General features: G+C 52.0%; 1 pseudogene across 1 annotated transcript in view; it reads right to left on the bottom strand.

Annotated features, from left to right (window-relative positions):
• LOC144136361 (cuticlin-3-like) overlaps nt 1–13,261 on the bottom strand; it is a 43,397-nt pseudogene that overhangs the window by 5,257 nt on the left and 24,879 nt on the right. Inside the window, exon 2 of the transcript XR_013315600.1 lies at nt 1,156–1,219. The product of XR_013315600.1 is annotated as a cuticlin-3-like (transcript). The remainder of the gene's footprint in view (nt 1–1,155; nt 1,220–13,261) is intronic.

The raw sequence follows: 13,261 nt of genomic DNA, 5'->3' as shown, positions 1-13,261 counted from the left end.
GAATGGTCGCGCTCCAGCTACATACAGCGCCACACGTAACTCTAACGAAGCAAAGGGGCTTCACCTCATTTCGGAACGATCGCTGTGACCGATGGCCTGGTTATTCATCCTGGCTTTCCCTAACCAAGTTATTCAATCGTTTGAGAGTGCTAACATCGCAACGCAGGAGCGCTCTCACAGGCCAATTTTTAAGTGGCGCAGGGTTTAGGTTGTAGAAAAGAAACCAGCCTAAAGCGATATTGACGAAAACAACCAAAACGGGCGTTTCTCAACGATCTGATACACTTTTGTATGGGGGAAAAACTGAGCTTGTGCTAACACTACAAACTTTCGCTCATTTTTCTTCGTTATACAATAAGTCGAATTTGGCGCATTTAAATAAAGTGCGCACACCTGGCCAAGACGACTGCATACAACCAATTCAAATATTCGTGCTGCGCTGTCGTCTTTAAACCGTGGCGCAAGTTAGCTGGAACACTCGGTGCATTCGCATTTTTATACCTTTTCACTAACGGGCTCCTCCTACAAAGCACGAGGGAGCTGCTACAAATCCTGCTCCAAAATGTTCTTGGCCACTCCCACCGCGGTATGCGGCACGCAGTGACGCACAACATGGCCGTATATATGCATGATCGGAAACAACGCTACAGCTAGGCCACCCCAAGAGGCGCACGAACGGGAGAGAAAGCATTAAGCACGAAGTGTTTGACCTCCTCCTCCTGCATGCTCGCTTCTGCTTCGCTTTTATGCACAGTTCCAGCCAAACCCCTGCATGCGGTGGCGGTGGAAGCTGCAATTTCGATGCCTGTTTTACAGCGGAGCTACAGATATGCAGAACAGAGACTTACAGTGTACCTGTGCGCGTTCAGTAGTCACTTGACGTGACCAGTAAGTCTGGGCAATTAAGAAAATGAGGTTGAAAAGGAATACCGTATACTTTCGGTTCTCCTTCCTCGTTTTCTACACCAACGGGTTTAATATATGGGCCCGGGTTAAACGACGCGGACGGGGGAGTCACTGTCGCTTCGTCCCCGAAGAGGACAAACAGCCTGGCGGCTTCTCTTCCCCCTACTTGCGAGCACTCGAACCGCAACCCATTATCGCTCCGCTTTTCTCGCATGCCTCTTCCCCCTCGCTTGCGAAGGGTGTCCTCACCTGAACCAGGAGGGCGGCCAACGCCAGCAAGGACGGCTGCTTCATGGCTCCTGGATGGACGCACCTGCGATGGCAACGCCCAGCACGCGTTAGTGCGCCGCTAAGCAAGGGCAGCCGGGTGGGCACACTCCCGGCGGAACCTGCTGGTGGAAAGGTGATTGTTTCGCAAAAGAAAATGCGACTACACACAGTGCTTGCGTTCGAGTACGAACTGTTGAGGGGCGAAACGGGAGGCGGCACAGAGGGGACCAGCCTGCTGATTTAAGTTATATTTTTGTGAAATACAGTAGAGCCCTCTTGATAACGGCCGCAGTTATAACGAACTCTCGCTTATTACGAAATGGCGGTTAAAACGAACGAGGAGGCGCTGTAAACTCTGCCCCGCAATCGAAAAGCTCGCGCTTCCGATAAGCGCGGAAATGAAAGAGCGTCTCTGAGTGCCCGTGACGCCCTCCCCCGTAAAGAACGTTGGGACCCAGAAACGCAGTACGAAAAGCGAGACGGCACAGTTTTACCAAACGTTGCCGTCGACAACGCATGCCCTGAAAGACGACACCTGCACTGGTGAAAGACAGGGCAAGCTTTGACGTCAACATCCTACTGTGCACGAGGAGGAACGGCAACGAGCGGCGGTTGCCCTTCGCAAATTCAGCAAGTCTCGCGCACTGCGATGCTTTGGGAGCTATGATTTTGTACGCTACAGGGCGAACACAAAGGCCTGGATAACGCGTTACTTTTGTTTTCATGAGGCGAATGTGCAACCGGGCGTAAGGTCCAATGGCGCAATAGTACTGCGCACAATTTGTTCGCTGAGTGTCTTGTTGAGTTCGATCAAGAGATGGCGAAAAAGATACGAGCTTTAAGTCGTATTTGATAACTGTGCAACGCACCACGTGTTGCCTTCTCTGGCTTGGTGACAACGGTTTCCTCGCCACAAAATGCCAGGTGCAAGATGCAACCACCGGACATGAGTGTCATTCACGCGATCAGGATGTCCTCTCATCGGTGCATCATCCAGCTCGATCGTGCCGATAGCAGTTCAAACACCAGGCGGTAGTGTTCTGATGCGGATATCTTTGTCCGATGCCACGGAAATGATGAAGATTATGTGGATGGGACTGACTGCGGAGGGCGCATCAGGAATTGCTTCCGTAAAGCATGCTTTATGGGCCAAGGAACGGCTGAGAACACTGTTGAGCATCCGCGTGATTAGACGCATGCGGATTAATCGCAACACGTTGTTGATGTAATGGCCCGATATGAATTCGCCTGAGATGACTTCGTTGGTGCGGATCATGGTACGAGTATCGCAAAGTCACACATTGACGAAGGCATTGTACGCGAAGTACGAGCGGTGCCCAACTGCTTAGAATTTGGTTACGATGACGAGGAGGCAGGCCTGCAACTATTTGCCGTAAACACTTTAACCACGATTTAACCAATGCAGCTTAATTGTTGGCGCTTAGGGCCTTCGGCGAGGAACACAAATTATGACCGCTCATGAAGGCTTGGACAGCATCGCGATATGGTCACCTTTGAAGAAGCCGACGCACATGACGAACATTTGCAAGAAATGAACGCCAGTTTCGTTTGACTTCCTATTTGTGGCTGCAAAATTAGAAGTGCACTTACTGCGAACCTCGGATACAACGAACGCAATTCGTGCGACCGTCATATGTTCGTTATAAGTGGGCTGGGCTGTATATATATCGCTATATTTCACAAAAATGCTCGCCATGGTATTCCATGCACTTTTACTTCCTTGTAAACCGTTTCTTAAAACACTCCATTCATCATCTCCTCAGCGTGAACAACTGGTTTGTGCTTGAGACCCTCTCACCGCACATGCGGTTTTTCATTGTCGGAAACCGGAAATGATCACTCGCGCCCTGGTAAGGATGGTAAGGTGATTAATAGCACGTTTAACCTGCAAGAACTCTATAGGAACTATATGGTGTTCGTTCTGTGTGCAAGCGCATTGCCTTAGATGGTAAGGTGATTAATAGCACGTTTAACCTGCAAGAACTCTATAGGAACTATATGGTGTTCGTTCTGTGTGCAAGCGCATTGCCTTGGCGCAAGATGATCCCCCGCAGCCCTGGTCTTAGACGCCGTTCTCGAAGCTTACCGAGATGTTGTGTACCGCTGGACAGTAAAAATCATTCGTTTGTCCACAAGAACACGCCCGCTTTTGCTGAAGGAAGTTGCCAACATATTCTTGTCGTGGCACTTCGGGACCGCTTTACTTGAACTGTATAACCTTCAACGGAAAAACCTCACAATGTTATTATACAGCACAGCTGTTGTGGATGATGTTTTCGTTTTTCGATTTGATGGAAATGTGCTGTTGTCACTTAGGTAGTATTTATGTAATTGAAACATTAAAGCGGTTTGCGCAGCTGAATCTTAGCGGCACCGGCGCTGCGTTTCTGCGTGGGCGGCGCGTTTACAGTTACGATTACTCAGAAGCGCAGTCGTCTATGTAGTAAGTTTCGCGGTATACTGTCCAGGTGTCCACCCGCTGTATGGCTGTTACCGCGTCTTTCCTTATACGGTTGAAACTTGCTATAGCAAAGCCGACGGGGCCTCTCAATTTACTCGTTATAGCTGTTACATCGCTGTAGCGGTGCATTGCCATGGTTGCAACTGTCGCATGTCAACGGGCTTCCCCGCCGTTTTGGGTGCCCACAGGACGGCAGAGTATACGTATACACTCTAACCGAATATGTCAGCCTAGCCTACGCGCGCCCGCTTCTTCCGCGGTTCGCATGGTCTTCAGCGCCTAGAAAATGGGTTTTGCAGGAATAATCACAGAGAGGCCAGGAAGAGACCTATTCAGAATATTTAGCTCCGTTTTCTAGGTACTGCAGCCAGTACGGGCCGCAGTAAAATTGGGCGCAGTGGCAATTTCCTCGCAAGTGTCCTTTTTAGTTGGCATCGCCGCGCAACTAACAAGTACGCGGGCCACAAAACTTCACCGCGGGACAAAAATGCCTTGCGAAGAAAGCATATACGCCAAACCGAAGTCTTCGACTATGACCGCCTTCTTTTTCGCGCGGCCGTTTTCCGCCGCTTGGTCCTGTGAAAGCAGCGGGACGTGGATATGCCGCCAAGCACACTGCCATGCGGCCATGATGCAAAAACGAGGCGCAAACTGCACGTGTGGTACCAGAGAAGCAGAGCGCGCTCTCAGTGGGTCGCACGCAGCGAAGGAGGTTGGAGAACGGCGGAACTCCAGTGTGACTATGTCGAGGCGCAGCGGGCCGTGCGCACTGCGAAGCGTGGCATCATTCAGAGAGCAGCGTTCGTGCCCAGCTTTCGGCGTAGGGCGCGCCAGTGTCAAACCGCACGCCGAAGCTAATTGTTCAGGCAAACTCTCATGGATGCAAGCCCCGCTTGAGGCGGGATAGGTATTCCGCATGTTTTGTGCGCTGCTCGACTAAAGCAGATTCTGCACAGTGATTTTAATTTGCTACATCCAATCGCTACGAAAGTGTTGGGCACCGTTGTAAATCGGCATACTCAGCGCGAAATGTCCAGTGGGGTTTATTAGAAGTACGTTATATCTCGTTTTAGGAAAACTTTACTTCGTTAAAACGAGGTAGCAAATAGATAGGCTGCTGTGGGAGCTTTCAAGGGGAATGGCTATACCTTCGTTTTATCCATTGTTTCGTTAAAACGAGGTTTGACTTTAGCTACTCATAACTCCTACACAGACGCGCACAGTGCGTTCGAGAGGTGTTTTTAAGCGCATGTAGGCCCCACCCGATGACAACGAAGGTTACACGATGCGCGAGGCATGGCCTACGTGCACGGGGTGATCGCCCGATCGCTGGTGAGAGCGCACTCCTTCCGATGACATCAAAGGTAGCGCGAGGCACGTAAGTACGTGATTGGTTATGGCCACACTGACGCCGCCCAACCCGCAAGCGAGGCATTACCAGCTGCGCTGTGAAAAAAAACAACAGCATACTTAACGCTGATATTATTTCCAACATAAGATCGGAAAATCTAGCTCGCATCACCTATAACGACGCCATAAACGCGCATACTGTTTCCTCCGTTAACGTTGACGGGCATTTCGCGCCATCCAACGTGGATATGATTTTGCTAATTTTTGAAGGCTTCAGGACGAAGCTTTCCTGACACAGCATTTTCTGCATTGTTGGAAATCCAATGTGTGGCGTCGATTCGACATCCCTATAGAGGTCACGCTGTTGTCTGCGCACACATTTTTTTTTTCTATGCTGACGATGTTTTCTTAGTTCAGTGAGATCACCTGCTCTCCGCGTCTATGAGCGAAGTTCCGCTCTCCTGAATTATTGAAACGTCTGAAAAATTGACGCGCACAGGGTTAAGCGAGCGCCCCAATATTCCACCGCACACACGCAAGACTTTCGTACTCGTTTATAGGAATTTGGAAAAATTCAAAATCATCGCACGAAAGCGCCATCTTCCCAACCCCATCCATAACGCTGGCTGGGTGCCAAGCATACAACAAAACTTGTAGTCCTGCACTGGTTATATATGCTCGTGGTCACTGCTGCGCATGTCAAATGCTAGCGGCGGAAAGAGGTGGCTGGCACGAAGAAGAAAGCCGGCTCACACCGAGTTTATCCACGGCTTATTTTTTCTGCCGCCCGTAACGCAACAACAACGCGACAACCGATCGCATGTCGTGATATGATGCTCCAGGCACATCGGCCACATCCCGTGCTGATACCTGCGACGCAGCACTAAGATGGGAAGCAAGTCGATACGTTCCCGCGTGACCCAGAAAGGGGGCCGCTCAGAAAAAGAAAAAAAGATTTTGTGGAAAGGGAATGGCGCAGCAACTCTCACATATCTCGGCGGACAACCGGGCCGCGCCGTAAGGGAAGGGAGAAAGGTTGGAGTGAAAGAAGAAAGGAAGAAAGAGGTGCCGTAGTGCAGGGCTCAGAAACATACTCGGAAAACGAACCTGGGTTCGAAACTAGACATGTGAGCGTTGCCCTCTGAAAGCATGCATGCGAATGTCGACCGACGTTAATACTACGCTTGCGGTGCAGGTTTAGTGCTCCCTAAGGTACAAACAGCCCGAGCACGGTGTCTCTTAACGGCCCACGTAATTCCCTTACTTTCAGGCAGTTTCCCTGCTCACGGCCATGGCCTGATTCGCTTACGCGCGTCCTTGAACGCAAGCATCCGGCATAATACGGGCAGCTTGAGGCTATCTTTCTTCTCTCTCTCCGCCCCATTTCCCGCAGCGGAGGCGCCCACTCAGTGTGAGACGGTTACTGCACGTTTCCCTTTCGTAATAAACTTCTCTCTCTTTCCGCGTGGAACGTAACGTGGTTGTGCACTCTCGCGAGGAGCAGTGTAGTGCGGGACGGAATAACTCGCCATCACGTTAAAAAGGCGATTTCTGCTGTTGAGCACGAGGTCGGGGAATGGCCGTCGAATCTCGATGAAGGCGAAATGCAAAAAATGGGAGGGGACACTTAAGCTCCGCCTTAAGGGTCTGACGCAATAGCGTTAATTGGTTAATTCCCATGCATGCAGAAGGTCATTCTCACCTTTACATTCACAGATCCCTGGGAGTCTTCATACCCCTCCTTGCGCAGAAGAGGTGCAGCGGTTAAGCGATGCGCCACTGCCCTGCGATGGCAGGTGCTGCCACCGGTGAGACTTGTGCGGGACAGGTTGCTCTTCCGGAGCGACCAATCATTAATTTAACTCCCACCTGCCACGGTGGACAGCTTGCTCACAGTCCCGTGGGCAGGTTGCGATGACGCCGCAAGGTCACGTGGCCTAGGTGGCCCCCCTGCCTCCTAGGTTGCTCTCTGGGGACCACCTGCCACAGCCATGCTCGTGATTTTCGGCTCACAACGCCGACGCCGACAGCGTCGACGCCGGAGTTTGTGGTGAACGGAGCTTTAACGCTATCGCGTTAGAAGACTCCCGGGTGCTGTGCGGCGCCAATGCACGTGGTCGAGGGTAATCCGGAACCAACCACAACGACGTGCCTCATATAGCTGCTCCTTCGGCTCTGGCACGTATAAATATTTGCCGATCATTGTTACTTACTAAAAACCCCAGACGCTTTCATTAGCGGCCATTTTCGCAAACCTCGCCTTCTTGGGCAAACTTTTAAACCTCAAGAACGACCTTCAAGGTGTCCTCCCGACCCTGAAGTCGCCAGTCGTGGATACGCAACGGTGAACACATTAAAAGGAGGAGGGAGCAGAGAGGAGGCGGCAAGATCATGCTTTCCCACGGGTCCGCGCAAAGCCCGGGTGAGCAAGCTGAGTTTGAGAAGCGCGCTCCGGAGGGCACATGTGCTTCGGAGAAGTCGGTATACCTCCGAAAGTGCAGTGTCATGCAACACGTCCTCGGGACTGAAGCGAAAGGCTCAGACTGAAAACGCCGACGAACGAGCTTTTGATGCTGCCCCGAAACGCTTTCCTCGAGCGCTATTTCTGCACCTTGCATCGCGCGCGGTTCTGAAAACTTGGGAGGTCCGCGCTCGGCGTCACGCGCCGTTCCATTGCCAGAAACAAAAACAAAAATTTCCGCCCCGAATCTCGGCTGAGCCGCCCTCGGCGGACCCGCACGTTCGCGTGACCGAACGTGTACGGCAGAGGCAATTGACACATGGCCGGCCCGTGTTTCCCCTTTGTTGGAGGCGTGAGCGCACGGCGGTCTCGGTCAGAACAATGGCGCCGCTCGGAGTCCAACGGCGGCCCTCGAGTGGAACCGACCGCCGCTCGGGGCGCGCACGGCGGCGGTCAGCGCCTTTGTTCCTCCTCACTTTGTTTTCGCTTTTCGCGGCGGCCGCGTTCGACCGATGCGCAATGCATCGCGAGCGGGGCTATAACGGGACGACGCTGCGGCTCCCGAGCATTTCGACGCGGCCGTTTCGCGCCCTGCAGCTAAGCCACTGGCGCCGCACTCCCGCCGACGGCCCAGCAACCGCGTGACTAATAGCTTCCGGTGGTCCAGTCTTGTCCGCGGTCTCGAACGGGTGGGAACATCTCGAGCACCATGTTCATTGTTTTGCGATGCCCCTGCATCTATCTCCTTCGCCTTCCCTCTTTTGCCTGAGGCGTCGCGCTGGGCGTCGTCGGTGACCGATGATGATGTGACCTCGAGATGGGAAGACGTGTAGCCCATATCTTGTTTGTTTTTTAACACTATCGTCTGCGCGATGGGCAGTGCATTAAAACCGTCCCACGCCCGTCATACGCCGCCCAAAAGCGAATCGGCAGAGCGGCGGGAATGCGTCAGCAGGACGCAACGACGTAGTACACGCCAACGGCGCTGGCGAAGTGTAACTCGGGCAACGCTTCCTGTTTTGAACGAGGCGACAGCAGCAACGGTGATGGTAGCGGCGACGACGATAAGGGGCGGAAAAATGAACGAGGCCGCGTGTGCGAAACTGTCGACTGCTCGCGGGGATGTGCCAAAGGACTGTAAGCATACAGGGCGAAGTGAGCAAAAGGAAATTAATGAAGCCGCATACGATCGTACTTTCCGCTAATATACAGGACATTGGGAAAAAAAGAGAAATCGCTTTCCCACAAACAGACTGCACGGAGACTTTCATGGGTGGAGCTCTGGCTCTGCCGTCAAATCGGGGATGAATTACTTTACAAATCATGGCAAGCCAGTGTTATCTTCCGCGTCCGACAAAAATTGCGCAATGTTTGAGCTTTCGCTGCGTAAATCGTTAAACTGAGCGAAAGCTCGGAACACAGAGCGATATAGGAAAGCCGGATCGAGGCACCCTACAGAGCGCAAGCACGCAGCTTCCCCTGGCGTCTGCGATGCCTCATTGCTCCCTGGATTGCACTTTTCGCCGGGCGCTGCCAATCCACCGCGCCTGTGGCAGGTGGCAGGTGCACAGAGGCACAGGGAGCGCTTGGTGTGCAGCCGGTGCAAAAAGCTGCGCAGCGAGCAATATGGCGCCACACAGGTTGGAACGGCCTATATTCGGTTTGTGATGTCACTAATCTGTCATATATATAAATCGCTGAATTCATGCAGCGTACACACCAGCGCCTATAAACACGCCTACGGAAACTCGTTTCCGCCTTACATTTAAAGATATGACGTGACGTTAATGCTTAATTTCTAAAAACGTCGGAGAATTCACTAAGTAACTATACTAACCAGTTGCTTAATTTTCACACGGATCACTACCTCCTTAGTAAGTGGAGGTAGTAAAAGCAGAACTAGTGAAAGGTACTACCTCAAGAAGCTAGTGAAGAACGCTACAGTTACGAACAGGGTGCTAGTAGTATTTACTGAGAAAATGGGTAAAAACTGTTTTCGCATACGTTGCTAGGTTCTTCGTACGGTGTGCTGGCGTGGCTTGTTAAGTTCGTGCACACTGGAAAAATAAAAACGTTACATGTTCCATTTGAATAATTCCTGACACCAGTCAGAGCTACCAGAGCGTGGTGAGGCCGTAAATCACAGACTTAGGCTTAGACACGCTGCGCATTATATGTAATAATAATAATTGGTTTTTGGGGAAAGGAAATGGCGCAGTATCTGTCTCATATATCAAATATTGTGTTTTTACCCATTTAGCCTTAATCAGAGCAGTAGATCTACCAACTTTATTCACCGGAAAGTGTGAGCAAGGGAGTCACGGGATATTCAGATTAAAGTTCATGGTCGGCTCTGTTCCCGACTGGACGTCAGGTGGCCACATAACACAGCCTTGCAGCGACCTCTTCGGCCCTGCCCGTCGCCCGGAGTTGTACGTCCGGCTCCGAGCTGGGCAACGCTGTCCCCCACTGCTCTAGGTTGGAGAGTGAAGTTGCGATTGTAGAAACGGGCTAGTCTGCCTAACCGCACGCCGCCCCGGGAATGTTTAATTACAAAACCATTTTATTCACAAAACAGTCTGCGTCAATTATATTCTATGACTTCGTTTTAGTGTTAATGCAACGGTTACTAACCAGATACTAACTAGCGACCATAAGCAGTAAGAAGGCAGGAAGGGCTTATTTTTACGAGCTACCCTGAAGAGGCTAGTAAATAGTTAGTAAAGGAGTAGTAAAACGCGGTCAGAGTTGGTAACTGCTGCACTTACTACCTTTTTACTACTTTTTGTTAGTGTTGGTATGACGTCGGTATGATGCAGAGACCCCTGGACGCTCATTGGACCTCCCCTCCCACCGCAGTCCTCGCGTTGCTCGTCTTCGCCACCCTCTCGTTTGACTCCGCGCGCATTTGGGCAACATGGCAACATCGCCCACAGACTTGTCGGTGCTGATCTGGGCCAAGCGCGCGAAATCTGCCTAGGAGTATAACGAACCCTGTATACCGCCAGTGCGATTGGAGCCGGCCGCCTCCTTGGGCTACGACGGGCATAACCGGGTAAGAAAGGACACAATGGAATAGGGGTCAACTTTGTACAAAGACTTTGGTTGTTTCTTAAAATCAGCTTCGTGTATGCGTGCTATCTTGAGCAATGCGCCCTTTTCATCATCATCATCATCATCATCAGCCTAACTACACCCACTGCAGGGCAAAGGCCTCTCCCATGTCTCTTCAATTAACCCTGTCCTTTGCCAGCGGCGCCCACCCTATGCCCGCAACCTTCTTAATCTCATCCGCCCACCTAATTTTCTGCAGCCCCTTGCTACGCTTGCCTTCTCTTGTAATCCACTCCGTTACTCTTAAGGACCAGCGGTTATCTTGCTTTCACATTACATGCCCTGCCCAAGCCCATTTCTTCTTCTTGATTTCGACAAGGATGTCATTAACTCGTATTTGTTCCCTCACCCACTCTGCCCGCTTCCGGTCTCTTAACGTTACATCATTTTTCTTTCCATAGCCTACTGCGTTGTCCTTATCTTGAGCTGAACGCTTTTCGTTAGCCTCCACGTTTCTGCTCTGCCCCGTAGGTGGGTACCGGTAAGGTACAGCTGTTGTACGCTTTTCTCTTGAGGGATATTGGTAAACTGCCACTCATGATCTGCGAGAACTTGCCACATGCGCTCCATCCCATTTTTATCCTTCTAGTTATCTCCCTCTCATGATCCGGATCAGCTGTCACTACCTGCCCTAAGTAGACGTATTCCGTCACAACTTCCAGGCTCTCGCTGCCAATTGTGAACTGTTGTTCCCTTGCTATGCTGTTGAACATTACCTTGGTTTTCTCCATGTTAATTTTTAGACCCATCGTTCTGCTCTGCCTAACTCATTGATCATGATTTGCAGTTCATCTCCTCAGTGACTCAGCATGGCAATGTCATCAGCGAATAGCAGATTATTTAGGTATTCTCCATTAACTCTTATCCCCAACTGTTCCCATTTCAGGCCTCAGAATACCTCCTGTAAACAGGCGGTGAATAGCATTGGCGAGATCGTGACTCCTTGCCTGACGCCCTTCCTTATTGGAATTTTATTGCTGACTTTATGGAGGACTATGGTAGCTGTGCAGTTGCTATAGACATTTAATGGAGCATCGGCGAAAACTTACCGCCAATAAAGTGGGCAGATTCTGTTTTCAAGCTAATACGTGCGACGGTTTCACGCTGATGCCGGCGGAATGGCTCCCGTAATGAGCTTTCGCTCAACAATGGATCCGAAGAATGCGATTACTTATTTTGTCTACTGTGCAACAAGTGTGTCCATCGTTACTTGCTCGACAGGAATGTCTTTTCTTAAACAGGGCACGTAATTTGCAGCATACTAGTTCGCCGATTAACAGCACGCAAATAGACGGCTGAAACTTTGTAACCGGCTTTTCAAATGGCCTGTCTTTTAAACCACGCTCTCTGCTGCTCCCTAGACGGACGCTTCATTGATATGCGATGTCAGCGGACAAGAAACCAGGCGGGGATAGTTCGACTCAAACGAAAGCGAGTCACACGACCACTCACAGAGCAGGAATTGCCCTCAATGGCGACTCGCAACGAGCGTGAGATCGCACGGGATCATCGACTCGGGTGACGGCCTTTGTCCCCGCGCACAGCGGCTGTGGACAGAAGACGGCGACCACGAGTGGAGCGGCGCTCCAGAGGGACTCGATCAGCAGCGCCGATAGCGAAGTGGCGCGGCACCCGCGTCAGCTTCGCCGCGCAACGAACTGCCAGGAGAGGCCCGAGGTCGCAGCGGCAGTGTACTCTCGCTGGCTCTCATCGAGCGAGTAACTTTTTCGACGGTGTGACTGCTGCGCGTGCATTCGGGGAAATGCGCGGACGCCGTTTCCGTTTTGACTCGCTGCCCTCGTTTCGCGATGCGTCGAGATTTGCGCGGCCAGGGGGGAGAAGCGCAAAGGGCCGCCCGGCGATTCCAGCTGAGGGCTTATTAGGTTAGGCGAAAGAAGAAAGAGAAAGGGGGGGGGGGGGGGGGGGAGCCTCGTCGGCGACCGAGCGTCACGCATCCGCGGGTGAGAGCACCGTCGTCCAGCGCATCTGGCGGCGCCAAGTCGACCGTGAAAGTGTGCGGCCTTTTCCGCGGCGGCCGCTCTTTTTTTTTTCTTTGCTCCGCGTCTCTCGTCATCCCCATTGTGCGTCGCCGCTCGTTTCCCGTGCGGTGCTCGGCAGAATGCGGGGCCGATCCCGTCCAACGTGCCGGGCATGTGCTCGTGCTGCGCGCGTGCATGCGGCGCTTCGAGGCGAGCGAATGTGTTGTCACAGCGCAAGTCGATGCGCGAGAGAAGCGAACTGCGCGGACGGTCATCCTTCTCGCGCAGCAGTTGCGGCTACACTGCCCGCGGCGGGTATCATGTCAACGACACGATTCCCAGTTAGCGATACGTGCTCCGAAATGCGAACATTGCCATGAGCTGAGGAGTGCCCTCCGGATTCCATGCGGATCCTTTTGACGCAGCTGACACTGCTGAGGAGTGTTAAACGGGCGGGAGTTTAATAAATGCGCCCCTCTTCACACCTCCGCAAAAGTAGCATCAGTAGGGATGGTTCCAACGGATACACCTGTGCGTGCGCAAGAACCTTCCTCATCAACCTCTGAAACACCCTCTCTCGTGAAGGCTACTGTCGGTTTCGTGTCAGCTGGTTTCCACCAAGAATTCTACACACCATTCAACAACTGGCGAATGACAAAGTGGCACAGAAATGGGGCAAAGTTATCTCGTCGCTTTCTC

Source organism: Amblyomma americanum, chromosome 1, assembly GCF_052857255.1.
Source record: "Amblyomma americanum isolate KBUSLIRL-KWMA chromosome 1, ASM5285725v1, whole genome shotgun sequence".
NCBI classification, from domain to species: Eukaryota; Metazoa; Arthropoda; class Arachnida; order Ixodida; family Ixodidae; genus Amblyomma; species Amblyomma americanum.
The sequence above is the reverse complement of the archived record's forward strand: the minus strand, read 5'-3'. Positions and strand labels throughout refer to the sequence as shown.